Source organism: Anoplolepis gracilipes, chromosome 1 (genome assembly GCF_047496725.1).
Source record: "Anoplolepis gracilipes chromosome 1, ASM4749672v1, whole genome shotgun sequence".
NCBI classification, from domain to species: Eukaryota; Metazoa; Arthropoda; class Insecta; order Hymenoptera; family Formicidae; genus Anoplolepis; species Anoplolepis gracilipes.
Window position 1 is genome coordinate 12,978,239 of NC_132970.1, and position 18,707 is coordinate 12,996,945.

At 31.6% G+C, this 18,707-nt stretch overlaps 1 protein-coding gene across 6 annotated transcripts in view; it reads left to right on the top strand.

The window, feature by feature from the left end:
* The window catches only part of Synd (protein kinase C and casein kinase substrate in neurons protein Synd), a 53,707-nt gene that overhangs the window by 14,906 nt on the left and 20,094 nt on the right, over positions 1–18,707 (top strand). The window contains exon 1 of one of the 6 annotated variants that reach the window (XM_072901637.1): positions 10,983–11,245. The exons of the other annotated variants lie outside the window; for them this stretch is intronic. The gene's annotated coding sequence lies outside the window, so the exon portion shown is untranslated. Of the gene's footprint in view, positions 1–10,982; positions 11,246–18,707 lie in introns of those variants that run through there. 6 annotated transcript variants of the gene reach the window in all.

The window sequence follows — 18,707 nt, forward strand, 5'->3', positions numbered from 1 at the left end:
CCATTGGCATCACGCATCACACTTTAGAATATAAGTGCACTCTCTTGCTTTCGTCGAGAAATCTGCACGTCCGCGCAGGAGAAATGGTTTCTATACTTTCTTTTTCTGCTGGGTCATCTCTCTCTCTTCCTTACCGTTAATCTTGTCCATAACGCGACCCCATATGCTGACAGGTTTTTAATAGCGAACATGTTATCCGACGTAAAAAGCTGATTACGAGATATTGCCCGCATTTTATAAAAACTGATTATGGAAGGTTTTATTAAAAGAAAAAAAATAACTATGAAATTTGCATTTGCTTATTACTACGCAAAATTGAATATCACTAAAAAATAAAATTTTAGATCAATAACACATAATCAATACATAAATTTTAATTGATGTATTGTAAAATCCGATATTGGATAAAATATTTTTCATTTTCGAAAAACAAAAATACAGTCAATTAATGTTTAATTTTTAATTTTTGAAGCTGCACACAAGAGCTACAAAGGTTCCGTTAACGATTTTCGATAAGCTCACTCCATTAAATTAATACAATGACATTGAAATTAGCGCAGTCTTAATGATATATTTTAAATTTATACTAAACAATGCAGATATGATAATTTCTCGAAAAATATAGATCGGATTTCCTTTATGCTTAAAAATGTTATAATCGCGAAGTTATTCACAGCGACGCGATATTTCATTTTTGCTTTAACAGTAACCTCGTGGCGGAAAAGAAGAGCGATTTTGGTAAGATTTATTTGTTTGCTCGACATGTTCTAAAAGAGTCTCCAGCTACTTTCATAATTTATTATCCGTGAAAATAGAGTGCTGTTAGGAATGTGGGAATTCATGTACGAAATAAAAACAAAGTTTCTGTCACAGAATCCTTGATGGATCCTAATCATCTTGTTTATATGGATTTTTTGTTACTTTATTTTGCAAAGTAAAAATTGATGTATAATAAGAAACATTTTGATCTACGTTTCATTAAATATTAATTTTGAGAAAGAAATATAATATAAAAAAATATCCGAACTTACTATTGCAATAATTCTAAAATTATGAAGCAAAGATAACATTATTTTCAATTTTACTGGTTTTTATTTTTAATATTTAATCTTATTTCTACCTGCATTTACTTTTCTAGAAGAAAAATATAAAATACATATAATTTTATTTGTTAGAAGCAGACGATTTTTTTATTCATTCTTTATTGTAAATAGCATAGACTAGATATGAACATAATATTTGTTAAAAATTAATATGCATTTCGGCAAGATCACAAAGTTTGTTCTATATGGATTTAATGTGTTATGCTCCTGACGTCAACATATTCGTGTCTATATCAGTTGGGCGTAGATCAATCGCACTTGTAGCGACAGGTGGTGCATTGACGATGCTTCGTGTAGCGTGTTCTCCTTACATTTCCATTATTCAAGTGCTTTCGTGCTCCAAATGCCAGGTCTTGGAAGTGAAACGACGCTAAGAGAAAACAAATCGTGCGGATCATTAAAGTTAATGAGTCAATGCGAGGAACAACTTATACTCTCATAGTCAAAATTGTACGCTGTTATACTTTGCTATGGCTAGCTATAAATTTCTATAAGCACATTCTATTTATCGAGATTATAATTTTCGTCTCGTGCCAATCCAGTCGTCTGTCGATTAGATACAGCGCTAAAATAGTGCGTTTGCTGTCTTATAATATAGGGCCGCTTTCTCTACGGTCCCTACGAATATATATTTTTCATAAAGAATATAAAATTTCATAAAAGAATGTAAACACATTGTTTATGTACCATATTATTCATATATTTAATTTTTTTGGTTGTTGTTAAAAGAACCTGTTATTGAAAAATTGATTAAAAATATGCAATAAAAAAAGTCCTACTCTCTGTTATATTTTACGAAAAATGTTCTATATTTTATAACTTTCACAAATACTTTTAATTGCAATTTTTTAATTACATATTGATCAAAGATTTATATTTATTTATTTATTTTTAATAAAACCGCATACATTTAATCATATGTGTATAAATGATAAAGTTTAATAATAATCTTAAATTGTATATAATATTCTCAAAATATGTGACAATATCCCAATTCAAAACACCATTACAATGCATAGATGATCAATGCATGCAGCATAATTATCAAGTACTAGCAGAGATATCAGCCAAAGTTGACCTCGATTTTGGGATTCCAATCTCAAATCGATGATCCACTTCTCTCTTCCGAACATACCGCAATGAGGTCAAAATACTTCGCCAACAACTTCAATTAAACAAAAACTCCTCTAATTGTACTTTAATTGTCTTAAAATGTATATATTCCTTTATATTACTCTTCTTTATATTAAATAAATTTGTGTTTTATTATTTGTCCAATCGTAGGAAATATTTAAGTTTATATCTGATTATATTTATCAAGTTTATTAAGATTTTCACTGTTTATCTTTTTATAATTTTTATTGTGGCAAGATATTAGAACAACAGTTATTATTTAAAAAGAAAATGTATAGATATATTTAAAAATAAAATTATGATATATGATAAGAAAGTTATCGTGCGATAAATAATTTAAAAAGTTTACTTTGGTTAATATAAATATAATCTTAAAGATAGTAGATTTGCTCAAGCTATTTTTCTTCGCATATATTGTATTTGATTATTATATCGCATTTATTTAGAGCACAAATTCAGTTTTTCTCAATTAATGACTTATATAATTATATACAAATATTTTTCTTTATATATATATATATATATATATATATATATATATATAATGAAAATATTGCTCATTTACAACTATTTATTAATTAAGCAATAGGCTTATTTATTAGCTTATTTATTAACTATTTATTAGCTTATTTATTAGATTTAACGTTAGCGACTGAAAAATCGCAGATGTATAATTTACGCTTAAAATCTCTGTTACAAGAAGATATACGCCAGTTTATCGTATAACCATCCTGAAATAAAAACAAATTAAACGACCGACCGTTAATCAATTCGAGAAGGTACGTGCAATAAAGGACACGATGACGTAAAAATCCCGAGCAACGACATGATATACTTTGTGCTTGCATCATCAAGTAAGCCGCGAGAGATCCGTAGTCGTATCTCGTTGCGATACCTGCTGCTATTCTCGGCAGAATGTCGGTCGGAGAAAAATCGTGGGTGAAGCCGGACGAGCTCACAATAGCCCGTGTTCTTACGAAGAGATCTCGCGCGTGATGAAGATAATGTTGCCTGAAGTTAACTCCCGGGCCAACGGTATCAACGGCTGCGTCGGAACCGTTTATGAGTGCAATTAAGACGCCAGACGATGCTTGCGTCACGCTCTCGACGCATCTTGACCCTTTTACTGACAATCGGACTTAACCAATATATTTTTCTCGGGTTAAGAGGGATCAAGGTTGTATTTTCACATTTAAAAGAAAAAACTATTTGGCTGGATTATTATGGCTTGTTCGTTGCCACATTACATAACTGTGTACAATTCTTCTAGAATATTTTTATTTACATCCGTGGAATATATTTATTAACTTTCTATTTTTCTATTTTTAAAATTATTCGATTTCTTAATCATTATTTTAGAGGACTTATAGACTTTTTTTATATAATTATACAGATACTATTTAAAAATGATTTAATAATCAAAAAGTTTTTTAGGATTTTTAAAAATACAATATATTTATAATTATATAGTATTTCTAGTTTGTGAGTCATACGTGTGTTTATCCATTGTCTACGTGTTACATAAATTATCTTACAAATGAAAAAAATAACAATCGTATCAACATACAAGGTAACGCTGCGATAAAACCTCAAAAATATTATTGGTACACTTCCTACTTCTGTCTGTCAGAGATACTGCCGCGATAATGATTCCAAAACATATGCCCGCGATAGACAAAGGTATCTTATTACGTAAAATGAGAATAGCATGCATCAGCCTCTAGAATCGTCCTTGTAATCTTTGTGTCGAAGAATTATCGGTAGCCAACAACCGGAACACTCATCTATCGATTATCCACTATCTGTTGCACGATCAAACTTGGCAATCATCAGGTTTAAGTATCTACATATCTATTTGCTTATTTAGGTTTCTGAACCTGTTTTTCGCAACCGTCGAATTCTTTAATGACGATGAACGATTGACCTGATTTTAAATTTGCCGTCTGTTAATCTGTGTTTATTTAGAAATAAGTCTATATTAATTCGTGTGTAATATATTGTATATGTATAACACATACATATCATTTTATATAAGTTTCTATTTTTCTATATTTGTTTTTATTATATATTAGTATTCTATTTTTTCTCCCAGGTTGTGTTTCCTTAAACATTTTCATTAACATTGTGCTTCGCGTAAGAGCTTTCTTTAAAGACAAGCAGAAAAGGTAGAAAAAGAATGTTACTTCTTTTATTTCTGCACATCGAAAAACTGGATCAATATTTGAAGTAACAACTCGACAATAATTTATCAGTTTACCGCAATATCCAATTGTCGATACTTTTGTAAGTGTATACGTTCAACGGCATTGTAGCTTATCGCGAATGTTATTATATGCGAATAACCGGCGAATGTCTTTTACATAATTCGTCGGTGACTCATCATCACATACTTAATGCGTATAAAGCTGCTTTACATTTAACTTTGTCGCTCCTATATACAGCTTTCATAGAATAAAGCACGAGACTTATTGTTAGTCACACCTGTCCCTAATAAGTATGATATTTTTATAATGGTACAAAATATCAAAATATTTTTTTGGTATAAAAAACTGAATTTCTTGAAAAACATTCAATTCAAAACAAAACGCAAAATCAACTATACATTATCATAAAAAAAGTTTTTTTAGCCGTGCTTGAATGATAATTTTAGCTTTTGTATTTGTGAGGATGTAACTTGCTCTCTGCTGCTACATTTATCTTTCTTTTTAACGTAGGATGTTTATTCTTACGCTGTAGAGATCTGAAATATCTCATCGTTTTACTTCCGCAATCGAAAAATCTAATCATTTTACATAATTACGCCATTTTCTAAACTCCGATGGTATCTGACGTACGTGAAACAAGTAATGATTCTCTTTCTTCGCTTCCCATGAAATAAATTCGTGCGACTTCCCATCAGAGAGACGTTTGTGCCCTCCTTGTCAAGTCCTTCGTTGTATCTTGCCTAGTTGTCGCCGATCAAACGACCTCGTTGCAAGTGTCACCACAATCTGATATATTGTTGCACGATGATAGATATTTTCAAGGTCGGTCGCAAAACGATTAACGGTTCGTTTTATGATGTGCAGACGCGATTGTAATACTTGCGTAAGAGTAGTAGGCGCATTGGAAACTTTAAGTCAATTAAACCGATTTTATTTTTTAATACAGCCGTAAAAATAAATTTTCGATTCTTGAAAAACTTAAAGATACGAAGAATAACTAAATTGTATGGCAAGAAACTTTTTTCTCTCTGCTAAAATAATTACTTAATTAACTAATGTAAGCTTGAATCAGATATTTCACAATTCTCATTCAGAATGCACGTAACTTTGTACATGATATAGCTAGCCATCCAACAACTCATTTAGTGGCCGCGTTATGCGATCTCCCATAAATTGCTTTCATTGCAATACGAGTAAGCGCGTAAGAGTGAAACAGATTCGCGCACGTAACTAAATATAGCGATTACAATTAAGTAACACAAAATCGCGCAACGTGAAATGAATTTGGGATTCATGTGGGAAAGATGTGAAGTGAATGCATTCACGTAATAACCAGATGTAAAATAATAGAATAAAAAAACAACATTTTTAAAATTTATTTTAAAAGTAGAAGATCTCTCTCTTTTTCTCCCACTATACACACGGAAATTTATTAATTAATTTATTTATATAATTTGCAAAAACCTGTGAATAAAATTCAATAGTTTTATTGAGAAACTTAAAAATGTGACAATTATGTTTGTACTTTTATCAGTGGTTGTATCAAAGTTATATTTACATTTTAAAGAACCCTTGACACCATTATTTGCATTATGTGATAATATTGATATTTATTGAGCCTCTTTTATGACAAATGTGAAAAATATGTCATTTATAATTAATATCTTTTACTTTTATCTTACATACTATCTTAACGGTCTCATGGCTATCCACTTCGAGAATGTGGTGTAACAAACATCTTGTGTTGTTATTTATTACTTCTTTATCTTGAAGAGAGATTATATATTAATCTTTATTGTTTTAGGGTATATTCGTGATAAATTTTTTTAAATATAGGTTAGATAATTTTTTAGATTAGCTAATTAATTAACGAGTCTCTTATAGATACGGGGTACTAGGCTCTCGAAACTATAAGCACGACACTGGATGCATCTTTAAATTTCCACTTCACGCGAGGGGAACGCTATTATACTCGAGTTCTTCCCGGCAAGCAAGCGTTAGGAGAGTAACGAGAAACGCTACGCTGATTGCAATTAATTGTGCAACGCGTATGCGACGCGATGCGGTGTTATATGTGCGAGGAACATAAAATGAGCGAGCAGGAGAGAAAAAAATGCTGGAACGTCGAACGCCGTAATTCCTAAAGTGAAGCTCCATCGTCCGTGGCCGCCAGGCAGGACTGCATTCATTTACATCTACCTTAATCTTAGCATCGATAAATGTCGAGTGAGTATTGAACTCGATGACGCGTGTTAATTAACGATTCTATTTAGGTGCGCTATAAAGAAAATTATCGCAGCGTCGCAAACGATAGATCAAGACGTTATAATGTCTCTCAACTCATTTTAACAAGCTCAGTTATTATAGTATTGTTGCACCTTCTTTTCATCCAATATTTCATACCAAGTGCGAAAAATATAAATTGAAATATTCTTTTATCAAAAAGAGATATTTTTAAAAATATAAAAAACTGATGAGCATATATTATACATATAATAATTAATGTATTGTAATATTTATGATAATAGAAACAGAAGGAAATAATGGAGAGACAAAAGTTTTAGTTTTACATATTAATCATTACGAAATATGAATTTATTTTCTTAATTCAGATACTCTTTCTTTCTCTCTTTCTCTCTTATCGACGATTAGTGTCTTTGATAGTTCCATCTTACGTACTATAACGTTACTTCTATCGGTAAAGTGAAAATAACATAACCATAACATTAATATAGGTTCCGAGATCACGCGCGCATAATTTGCACTCGCTATTCAGATGCAGGTACATCCTCATTAAACCAATCAAACCAGGTTTGCATGCATTATCCGTATGAACATTACGGGACACTCCAGTTAAGAGGAGGTGATGCGCGACGTTCACTGTTCCTGAATAGCTCAATCAGTATGTTTCCGCGAAATAATAACGCCAAGAATGAATAATATATCATCATCAACATTATAAAGATAGCGAGTAATATTATGACCACTTTTCTACAGAATTGCACAGTTAATGCTTTAAATTAGATTATTTCAAATTTTGTTTTTAATTTTTTTAAATTAAAAAAAAATTTTTAATATTTATATCAAGTCATCCTAAAATTAATTTGAATCGCATTCTACAATTAATTTGCAATGTTATGTAGACTATAATATTTTAATATTTTAATGCTTTATTCATAAAATTCAACAGGCAGAGGTTGAAATATATTTCGAGGTCTGTAAACGTCAGCGACAGTTTGATCGATATTTCACCCATATTTTTGTCATTTTGCGATGTTAAAAGGCAACGCATTTCCGTGCAGTATAACCACTGGCGGATTTATAATAGGATTGGACACAAATATGGCTTCTCGATCCATCACGTTGTACTCGACTAGGAAGCCAATCTCTTTATGTTCTACAATTGGTAGCTTAATCAATAGAGACAAGAAACGTGCGGCGCGCCTTCCAATCGTTTATTTGCCATTTCTCACAAATCTCTAGATAAATACGAATAAAATAGTGACGTAAATGTGATCTAAGAGGTTTTTTTAGCTTTCACTAATTTTAAGAATTTTTTCAACTTAATTTAAGAAAATTATGAATTTATTAAAAAGGAATTGAATAAAATCAGATAAAAAGGATAATAACTGCAAATAAAGATTAATATAATAAATCATTACAAAATATTTTTATATAAATATTTTAATAATGATTAGTATTTATATATGTTATTTATACAAAACGAATAAATTGTGAACAAGAGAAATATTTTCATGTATCAGAAAAATGATCACATTTAAAGTCATTGATATGTATGAATAGATATACAGGATGTCTCATAACTAATGAGCCAACGCTCGTGAGTGGATAGAGTACAGTGAACTAAACAAAAAAGTATTAAGTCATTTTGCGATTTTCGCAATAGTTATTAAAATATTAATTAAAAACGCTTAGCGAACAATATTATACATATGTACAAGATGTCCGGTAATAATCGCCCCACCTCTTTAGGGCTGATAGAGTAGGTCAAACTGAACATAAAAGTCCTGTATCATTTTGCGATTTTCGCAATAATTATTAAAATATTAATTAAAAACGCTCAGCGTGTGAGCGCGCGCAGCATATAGCTCTCAGCATGCCTTGAGCATTTTTAATTAATAGTTCAATAATTATTACGCTAATCGCAAAATGATACAGGACTTTTATGTTCAGTTTTACCCCTCTATCTGCCCTAGAGAGGTGGGGCGATTATTACCGGACATCTTGTAGATATGTATAATATTGTTCGCTAAGCGTTTTTAATTAATATTTTAATAACTATTGCGAAAATCGCAAAATGACTTAATACATTTTTAGCCCACTCACAAGCGTTGGCTCATTAGTTATGAGACACCCTGTATAATTTTTATTTCGCTAGAAAATATTAAAATATCTTTTTTATAAGAAGAGAAAAAATATTGAGATAACAGTACAAGCTTTTGATTACAGTAAAGAAGTTACTCAGCCTCTCAGATAAGATAATCAATTTAACCGATATAAAAATAATATATAAAATATAATAATTTTAAATAATAATTTTAACATACAGAATTTCGCAAATTAAGAATATTTATACAAATTTTATTATAAAAATACTTATGAAAAAAGCAATTTAAAAAAAAATAATATTTATTACGAAGAATGTAACATCTAATAGAAAAATAATTAATATGTATAATCTCTCCTCTCTCTGAGAAAGTAAGTAAGTAACATGAATATAATTAGTATACATGTAATATTCTATCTCATTAAAAAATATTTTCTAATGATGCTTTCTACTAGAGAAAAAGACATAAAAAAGAATCTGAAAAATTATTGAGAAAATATATATAATTTTGAGTAAAGAAGAATTTTTTACTAACAATAATCACAAAAATAAATGACAGATAGAATATTATATGTATGAAGATATTGCAAAAAGAAAAGGATTAAAATCGAAAATAGATAGTTGGACTGCTAGGAATGTTTACTCTCATTTTCGTCGCATTTTTAAACGTGTCGCAGATTCAAATTACCGTTAGATAATACGCGTGAGTACTGACCTTGGTTATAGTCTGGTGAGTACCAACAGTTTTGCAGCGTCGTAAAACGACTTGCATAAAAACATTAATAAGAATATACAATTAAGCGATATTATCGTGTCGTGCTTGTTACCTACATTAATCGGTCGAGTTCATTATCCTTTTCTGTCCCTTTCGCTTGCTCTTTCTTTCTCTTTCTTACACATACATACACTTATTACTTACACATATACATGAAAGTAATAGTATCATAATATTTGTTCTGTAAAATAATATCATAAATAATCGTAGATTATAGAAGAAAAAGTTAGGACGAAATTTTGCATCATTTCAAGATATTTTAAATATTATAATTGTGTAAATATTTATAAACGAATAATTAGAAGATATACAGAGAAATACAAAGTTTACAATCTCCGCTTTCTATTTTTATGCAAAACTGAAACAAGATTTGGCATTGAGTGATTGAATGTCACTCTCCAATTAGAACATTCGTTGCCTCTGATCTTTAAACATAAGATACCTTTGAGAATTGTCTGCCTTGCCATCTGACTGAAGTTATAATTCGATGCATATATGCACTTTAGTAGCCGCACGCCTCGACAGAAGCATAATTAGCACTATATGTAAATAAGCTCTTGTGACGAATGAATTCTTACGTAAGCTTACTCTTCGTTCTATCATGTTGACCTTCGGCAGCGATCATCTTTGTGAAAGTAGAATTGATTTGTCATTCCTATTTTTTTTTATTAGGAATCATTAATATAAATAGCTCATTGACTTTGAAATGGCTCCGTATAATCGATTAGTATGGTGCTTATAGTTGTGATAAAAACGAAATAATCTCGTCTTTTCAAGGAAAACATGTCAAGAAAATATTTTTATTGTTTTATAATTTATTAAATTATTTTTTATGTTGATGCATACTTAATTCATTTACAATTAATATAATATTTATTTATTTATTTATTTATTCTAATTAATATTTTAACTTAGTTACTATAACATCGAGTTAATGATCTTATCGCCGTGTTATACTTGTGTATGACCATATAATTAGGATTTCGAATAATCATATATAATATATTACATGTATATAATCATGCCACATGTCAATTTATCATCTGTCATTGAAATAACTTTTATATAACATAATAGAGAAATCTTTTGCAAAATTCTAAAGTTCTTTTTAAAAAGAATTATTTGTAAAATCACAGAAGAATGTATGTGAATAACACAAAATACTAAAAAATTGAAACTATCTGAGCGTCGTGCAAATAAAAATACACGACACAAGAAGGAGAATAATCTCAAGATTAAACTGCTGATGGTGAAAAATTGCTCCGGAATAATTCGATTATCCCCGTTTGTGATAGAAGAGTTAACCGAGAGTTCCTCGCCTCGAAGCAGAGCGCTACCGGTTATGGTGGCGTAATAACAAGTATTTTTTTCTCACGATCATTCAGTTTGCGTTCTGAGCTACGAGTACGTCACAAGTCTTCTTGTACGTCAGTCCGTGTTCGACCATCGTGTCGCGTGGATCGCGCGTCCAATCTGCGAGCAGCGCGGAGAGTCAGAATTTATTTATAAATCCGTACAGAACGTGGCATCCGGGTTTTCTCCCAGCCGCTTTTATCGAAGTGCTACGCGTATCACGTGGTGCGTAACTGTGGTTGTGTCTGTGTGTTAGTGAAATCGAAAAAAAAAAAAAAAAAAAATATCCTGTTGGACGAGCTGCATCGTTCAACCATGCGTTACCAAGGTAGGAAGTCTGTGTCGCTAGTCGAACTGGTTCGCGTTGTTAGTTTTTTCAAGGGAGCTTATTTCAGTAAAGCTCGCGTGGTTGATGCTTCCGCGTCAGCTTTCGATTCTAATTTCGATTCGACATCACACATCCGTTCCGATCCGAGCGGAAATAACGAAGTTCGGATTTCGCATCCGTTCGGCGGAGGTATAATCTTGATCTTGGTCGTTCGACTGCATTTATTTCAACGCCTGAAATTTCAAGTTTCAGATCTTCAGAATCTGAACTTTAAAGCTGCTGATTGGTAATAGGTCTGAATTAGATCTACGTCTGCTCGAGATATTCAATTAGTGTATTCTTATTGCTGTTCAAGATCGTGCTAATTTTAAAGCGGCGCAAACTTCGAACCATATATGATGTTTGACGTAGATGGAAAGTTACGAGCGTAAAGGATCATCTACGGATCGAAGACGAAAAAAAGTATACGTGTAGCTCATTAGCGCGTGTCGTAGCTTAAGAGTGTCTGGTGTGTTAAGTACAGTACTGAAGAATACTTTTACAAGGTCACATAGCGCTTGGGTCGTCTTCTCTTCTATAGGAAATTCCTTGAATAATTAATGGCGAATAGATTACATGGGGAGCTCATTAGACTTGATCACAAGTGTCGCTTTTAACAATTTATGCTCCACAAACATCAAAAGTATAACATTATCATTACCAAACTTGCATAATTACATTAGGTTTTAATTTTTTCACGAGCGTGCGTCTTTACTCGCGCCTCAATTCTCCATATAGATAGAAATACTCGAAGTGGCGTGTACGAACATTAAATTGGCTGACCTTAAGAAACGCTAAACATGGAGTTCCCCTGCACGCATCTATCAGTGCGAGTCAGTCACGGACACGCTTCGCTGCGGGCGACATCCTGTGGACTTGTGTGCGTCGTTATCGTGCGATATGTGCGCGGATTTGTTTTTTTATATTGTAATAATTCGATAATTCTAGATTTCGTTTTAAAGGAATTATATCGACAAAATTTTCATTTGAAGTTTAGCGCTACCGGAATGATTAATGTTCCAAAAAAATTGTCGAAATATTGCACGCATACGCGCAAGACAGAACAAGTATTGTCATTCACACAAATACGTTCTGCTTTTCGAAATATTTAGACAAATATTTAGATACATCAAGCGTTAATGAAATCGTAATAAATTAGTGTAAGAAGTAAAAAAAGAAGTCGAGAGAAAAACTCGTGAGACATGAAAAAAATCGCGCATAATCAATTATTCTTCACTAGCCGAAATCTTATCTTTTTAAACAAAACCGAAAAAATATATACAAATAATATACAAAACGCAGATATCAGATTTGACATATCGTTCAAATTATTTTACAGATATCAGAAGCCAATAAAGATAAATAGAGCAATTTCATCTCGCCTCTTTGTGCGTACGATGAAAACGTGATGAAAGAAGGTTTCTTAATTAGCGTATTTCAAGAAACATAAAAAATTGAGTTTCCTATACTTACACTACTTATATACTTACTCTACACAAACATATATAATACATAATAAGTGTAATACATAAAAAGATGGATCGTAGAAAAAGGCTGATGGACCGTATTCTTCCTTACATAAATATATATTACAAACTATATGCTTCACATATGTTCACGCATAATCATACTCAAAGGACTTCACCTTTTCTCTTTCTTCTGTTTTCGCAGATACCTGCCGTACAATATATTTATACACATATAATCGCTGCTATTTAGAAACTAACATACCTTTTATAGTATTTGCAAAAAAAGCAAATAAAGAACCTCTTGGCTTTTTCTTATTTTTTGATAGATAAAATCAAAGGAAAATTTGCAAAAAATAAAATCTTTAAAGTGTTTTCTTAATTTTTAAATACTTAATTTTAAATGGAATATTTTATATTGTATATTATTTAATCATTTTTTTTCATAGCTAACTGAAACTAACGCTTTTAATTTGTTAAATAATTTATTTAGAAAGAAAATTATAATTTTCAATATATTATAGTATTATTATTAATTTCATCATTTAGAAAAGATTGTATTGTATGTTATACTGGCAATAAGTATAAAGATTTTTTTCATTAAACTTATACGCATGCACTTATTTTAAAACGTATTTGAAGGATTATTCATCGTGGAGTATTTTTAACGCAAATTAGGTCGCACGATTTAATCGATGTCACGTTACATCCCGTACTTGGTCATTATTAACCTTGGCTTGCCTCGTTCAGAAACTAATTCGATCACGGCTCGTGGAATTACATTAGCAAGGGTTCGAATATACGCTTATCGCATGAGGGAGCATAATCAACAACATCCATGCACGGGAATTTTAACGAGAATCTTTTCTCTTATTGTTAGTCTTGCCGACTGAGAGAATTGTACAACGTAATAATTTAACAATTTACTTTCATTATGCTTAATTATATTGCACTTATTGTAATTAAACCTGTGTAGCAAGATAACCATGATCTCTTTTTTTCTCTGACATGAGATCTTTACACCATTACAAACTCAATTAACATTTTGAATGGAAGATTTTTGCATCAAATAATTAATATGTAATAAAATTAAGTAATATGTGTAATAATTAACAATAATAATATGCACTACACATAATTTTGTTATTGTAGATGAAATTATTGAGTTATTTGAACCAAAAAAATTAAATATGTTTAGTTCTTTCCTTGATAGAGATAATTTTGTATCGCATCGTATCGCGATATCTGATAATATAATTTAATTATGGCACAATCGCTATCAATCTATATGTCACGATCCAACACTGAAATTTGTCGGCCTCTTTACGCTCCACATATTTCAAAACCCTTTCTTCTGTCACCCTACTTGCTACTCTCATCCATTTTTCCGTCTTTCTCGACGTTCTAATCGAGATACTCTGTAAAAGAAAAATATGAAGCACTTAACAGGAGAAGATATTATACACCGTGTAAAACTTATCTTCTGCTAAATTTACTCAATAATTCATATGACAAATTAACATTGGGGATTGTGGCGAAATTAATGTAACGGTTTCTGTTACTTTTCATATATAATATTTATATACAAATTACAACTAAGTCAAATCGTTAAACTATGTAATATAACATCAAAATATAGAATGCATCTAGAATCAAGTAACATATCGTGCGAAAAGGTATATCTCCATAACGTCTTGTTATGATCAGATATCGCAATGGCAGTAATTTTTTTGCAAAAGATGCGCAGCACCTGATACAGCACGGATCTGGCGTGCAATATAATATGCTTAAATCCTGAGAAAGATACTGATGCGATAGCTTCCCGATCGCGTGTCATATAGCGGGATTGTGTGTCGAGCGAGACACAAGAGAAAGTAGGTGGTTTCATCCGATCGATAACGAAGTTCTTCTCTTCGCAAGACTGTCTTTTGTATTCGTAAAATCAATCTTTCAAACTGAAAAAAAACTGCAACTGTGCCATTTTCTACGCATGTATATACATGCATCACTGTTCTTATTTAGCGCTCTGCCAAAGCTATAATAGGCTAAATGTATGTAGTTCAGAATAATCCATATACATTATATAATGTATAAGTTATATATTCGATATTCTTTTCGGGTGAAACTTTGAAAATTATTTAGAATCTTAAAAAATGCCACATTTCTAAAAGAAGTTGGTAAGTTATAGAAATCTGGAAGATAAACAACCATTGAAATTGAAAGCAACGTATACTTTAAGTTAAGCATATGCAGTCCTTATCATTTTGAATCTTAAAAATGTTCTAACTATATCAATACAAAATAATAAATAATGATCAAACTAACAGGATGGATTGATCTAAATAAATTCTTTAAAATTTACATTTTTTTATTAAAACAACATTATAATCATGATTCTCAAAATTTAGAATTTTTACAAAATTGTTTAATCTATATATTGTTGATAAAAAAATTACTTTGTATTTTATTTTATTGCCAACTTTTCTATTCAAAGTTTATTGAGATTAAAGGAAAAAAAGCTCTTCTGAATATTCCTATCATATCCAGATGAATGTTTAAGTTTCGGCTTTGCGAAGTTGATCCCAGATTTGAGTTTTTCATCCCCTTCAACGTGAATAATCTCAGTCTGAAGAAGTCTTTAAGGATCGTGCAAGTGGATTAACAGGCCTCGTTTCAAGGCCAAAGGGAGCAGCTCCGGCTAATTGCACACATTCAAGATTATCCTGCATGAATTTCTGCACTCCAACGGCGGAGAAGAGCGCCTGCAACATCTCATCTAATAGAAGACTCGCTGTTCCGATGCTCGTTAAAGTGCAAAACGTAACGGTTATAAGGGCTGCATGGGCTCTTCACAGTATCTTTAAAAGATGCTACAGACGTAAGGTCTGCATATCCTTAACTTAACATGCGTGCTGTTTCCAGTTTTATTATTTAATAATCATCAAAAAGATATAATTTGATTGAAACTTTTCAGGAGAAAATTTTCAAGTTTAGATTAAAAATCTTTTTTTTTTTTTTTCAACTTGACGTGATTTTGGAGAAAACAAATCTATTTTTGATCGTCAAAAAGTAATTCCAAAAACTTGAAAAGTTTTGGGAGGCAGGAACGGGAGGTTGAGAGAGAACTCCAATATATCTGAAAAATTCTAAAAATGGAATATTTCGCAGAATAATATCTTTGTAGGGCATATCACGCGTTCAAACGTTGATCAAACGACGCATTGTAAACATCGTTCTCGTCGCCAATGTGCCCGGACGATAAAAATCGATCATTTATTTTACGTAACGGCAGACAGCGCAATCTTCAACGATGCAAATCTATCGCCAATCGTCACCGTGCGTTCGTGCAAAATTGGAGGTTACTGATTGGATGGTTCAGCTTTATCCGCAATCCGCGTCCATAATGAGAGTCGTAATTTATTCATAATTTATCCGTTGTTACATTCCCTTTGACAGTCGTAAAGAACGTGCCATGTTGCAGCAATCTTGCCACGTTACACGACCTTTTTGTGCTTCTCGTTAAACCGGCTGGGGCACATACCAGGTCTGATAACAGTAAAATACAGGTGGTTTATAAGAAAATGCGCGTCACGAGGAATGTGGTGATAAATACATAGAAAGTTTGGCCGAAGCATGAAGTTCACGCTTTTTCATTATCACGTATTCATAAATGATCTGATATTAATCAACTGATTTCATCGCCGCATATGTATATATCCTGCGGATATGTACGGCGGCAATTTAGAATGATAAATCGGATAGATTTATCAACTCCACGAATAAATACTCTCATACGATTCATATGTTCATACAATAAAATACATTTTAAAATAATAACTATATTTTTTTTCCATAATTAATTTTTTAAAATAATGCCAATATATTTAGCGGGAAAAGAAAATTATTATTAAAAATGGTTAACCAACAAATTGTGAACGTAAATAAAAAATATATATATAGTTCATAAAATAAATTTACTTAATTCTAAGAAAATAAATATGGATTTATTAATATGAGGAAACGCTTAAAAAAAAAAAGTATTATCGAACAATACCATCGAGAGATCGTTCTTGAGAACAGGCGCCTTGGCTCATACATAAATGTCGCAATGCACAATAGGAAAGTGCGCGTTTAAAATGCACTGCATTCGTATCTATACAATGTTCAGTCCCTTTTCCTTTTGCTTTATTCTTAATCTCTATACTAGGAGAAAATATTTCGTCCATTTATTTTTATCCAATCGCAATTTTGCCGACCAGCACGATTCGCATCCCAATTACAAAAATTATCATCAGACGCACGCGAAAATCTCCATTGTATGCTTCGTGAATAATTTTCGAACTTTCCAAGTATATTGGCGTTGTGCCAGCAAATTTTTAATATTCTCCCGTCCGCGTCCGCGATCGATCGCGAATAGTACGAATAGAACAATGCACATCGCAACATTCGTAGAAAGACACATAAAACATCTACAAACAGAACTGACGGGTTTGAATAGTTACACATGTGAATAATTCATTTTATCGTAACGTGTATAACCTCGTACAAAGGTAAACAATAATAAATACAAAAAGAAAAAATATATTGTATCAATTATAATCACATCCTATTAAAATGGAATAATTATTTTTAAAAATATTATAGAAACAATTTACAAAGGAAAATTTATTTTTCAAGTTTTCCGGAAAAGTAATTGTGGTTCTAGAAAAGCTCATGTCAATGATTTAACGTTATAAATGGATGTTTGTGACATTTGCAACAGTTCGTTTTCACTGAAGCGTGAAATGACACCGACATTTCTACTAATATACTGACAAAGCATCAGAACAAGCTTGACCTAGATTTGAGACTCGATTTTCAAGTTCAAAATAGCGAAAGCAAACTTGTATGTTTGCTACCATATGTATAAAAATACTGCTAGCACTCTGATTGGATATATCGATTAAATAGAAAACATCACATTAGTAAGAATCAAGATCGCAACTTTTGACATAGTTTTGACTTAGTTACTTCAACTTTAAAATAACTGTACGAAGGTCACATTGTGTCTTCTGGCGTGCATCATTAAAATATATCGATTAAAATATCAGAGTGACAGAAAAAGTTCATATAGTTGAAAGATCGATCTTTCCTCATTGATTTTACGTTTCTTAATTCAAGTTGTCCGTCGAAACGTTTGTGACGGCAATCTAATCCCCTATTCAAATAACTGTAAGTTGTCCGATTAATAAAACTCATATTAACCTAGATGTTGGACGTACATTATAAACGTAATTATGTAAATTGTAATATTAGGTACAACTGTAATATTTGGTTAAGCTGTTGCCGTTTTGCGAATGGCAGCCCGTCGTCGTCATGATTCACTGTCGGATGCAAACGTCCTTCATGGCCCTGAAACCACGTCACAAGCCGGATCGTTATCTCCGCATGGAGCATCGCAATTGTTTCGCGTTCGATTATCGGAAAATGTATTAATACTGAACGCGCACTGATGAAGCAAAACTGTTTAATTAACCATCTGATTATACTGACTAAACGCGATGGTTTCTGTAGAAATTAAATTTGGAACCGTTTCGCAAAACGTCTCGGAGCAAGAAAAAAATTTAAAGTAGAATTATTTAATTCATTATCTCGTTAAAACGGTTAATTGAGTATGTAAAACTTAGAGAAAGGTACAGACCTTTTAATTACTTAAACTGGAAATAAACGGAATATATCGCGCGAATATGTGAATGATCGTTCCGCTTGGTTCTGTTGAGACGATTTAAAAACATGGATTACTTCATTCGCTACAATAATGATACAGTTCCATTTCAATTTTGTGCTAATTTTAGAAGAGTATGACTAACAATAAACACAAACCTATATTCGCTACTTTATGACGATTTGATTGCGCAAACACGCGTGTATTTCGCGATTACGATTTAAGAAACTAATAAATCAACATATTGAAGAAA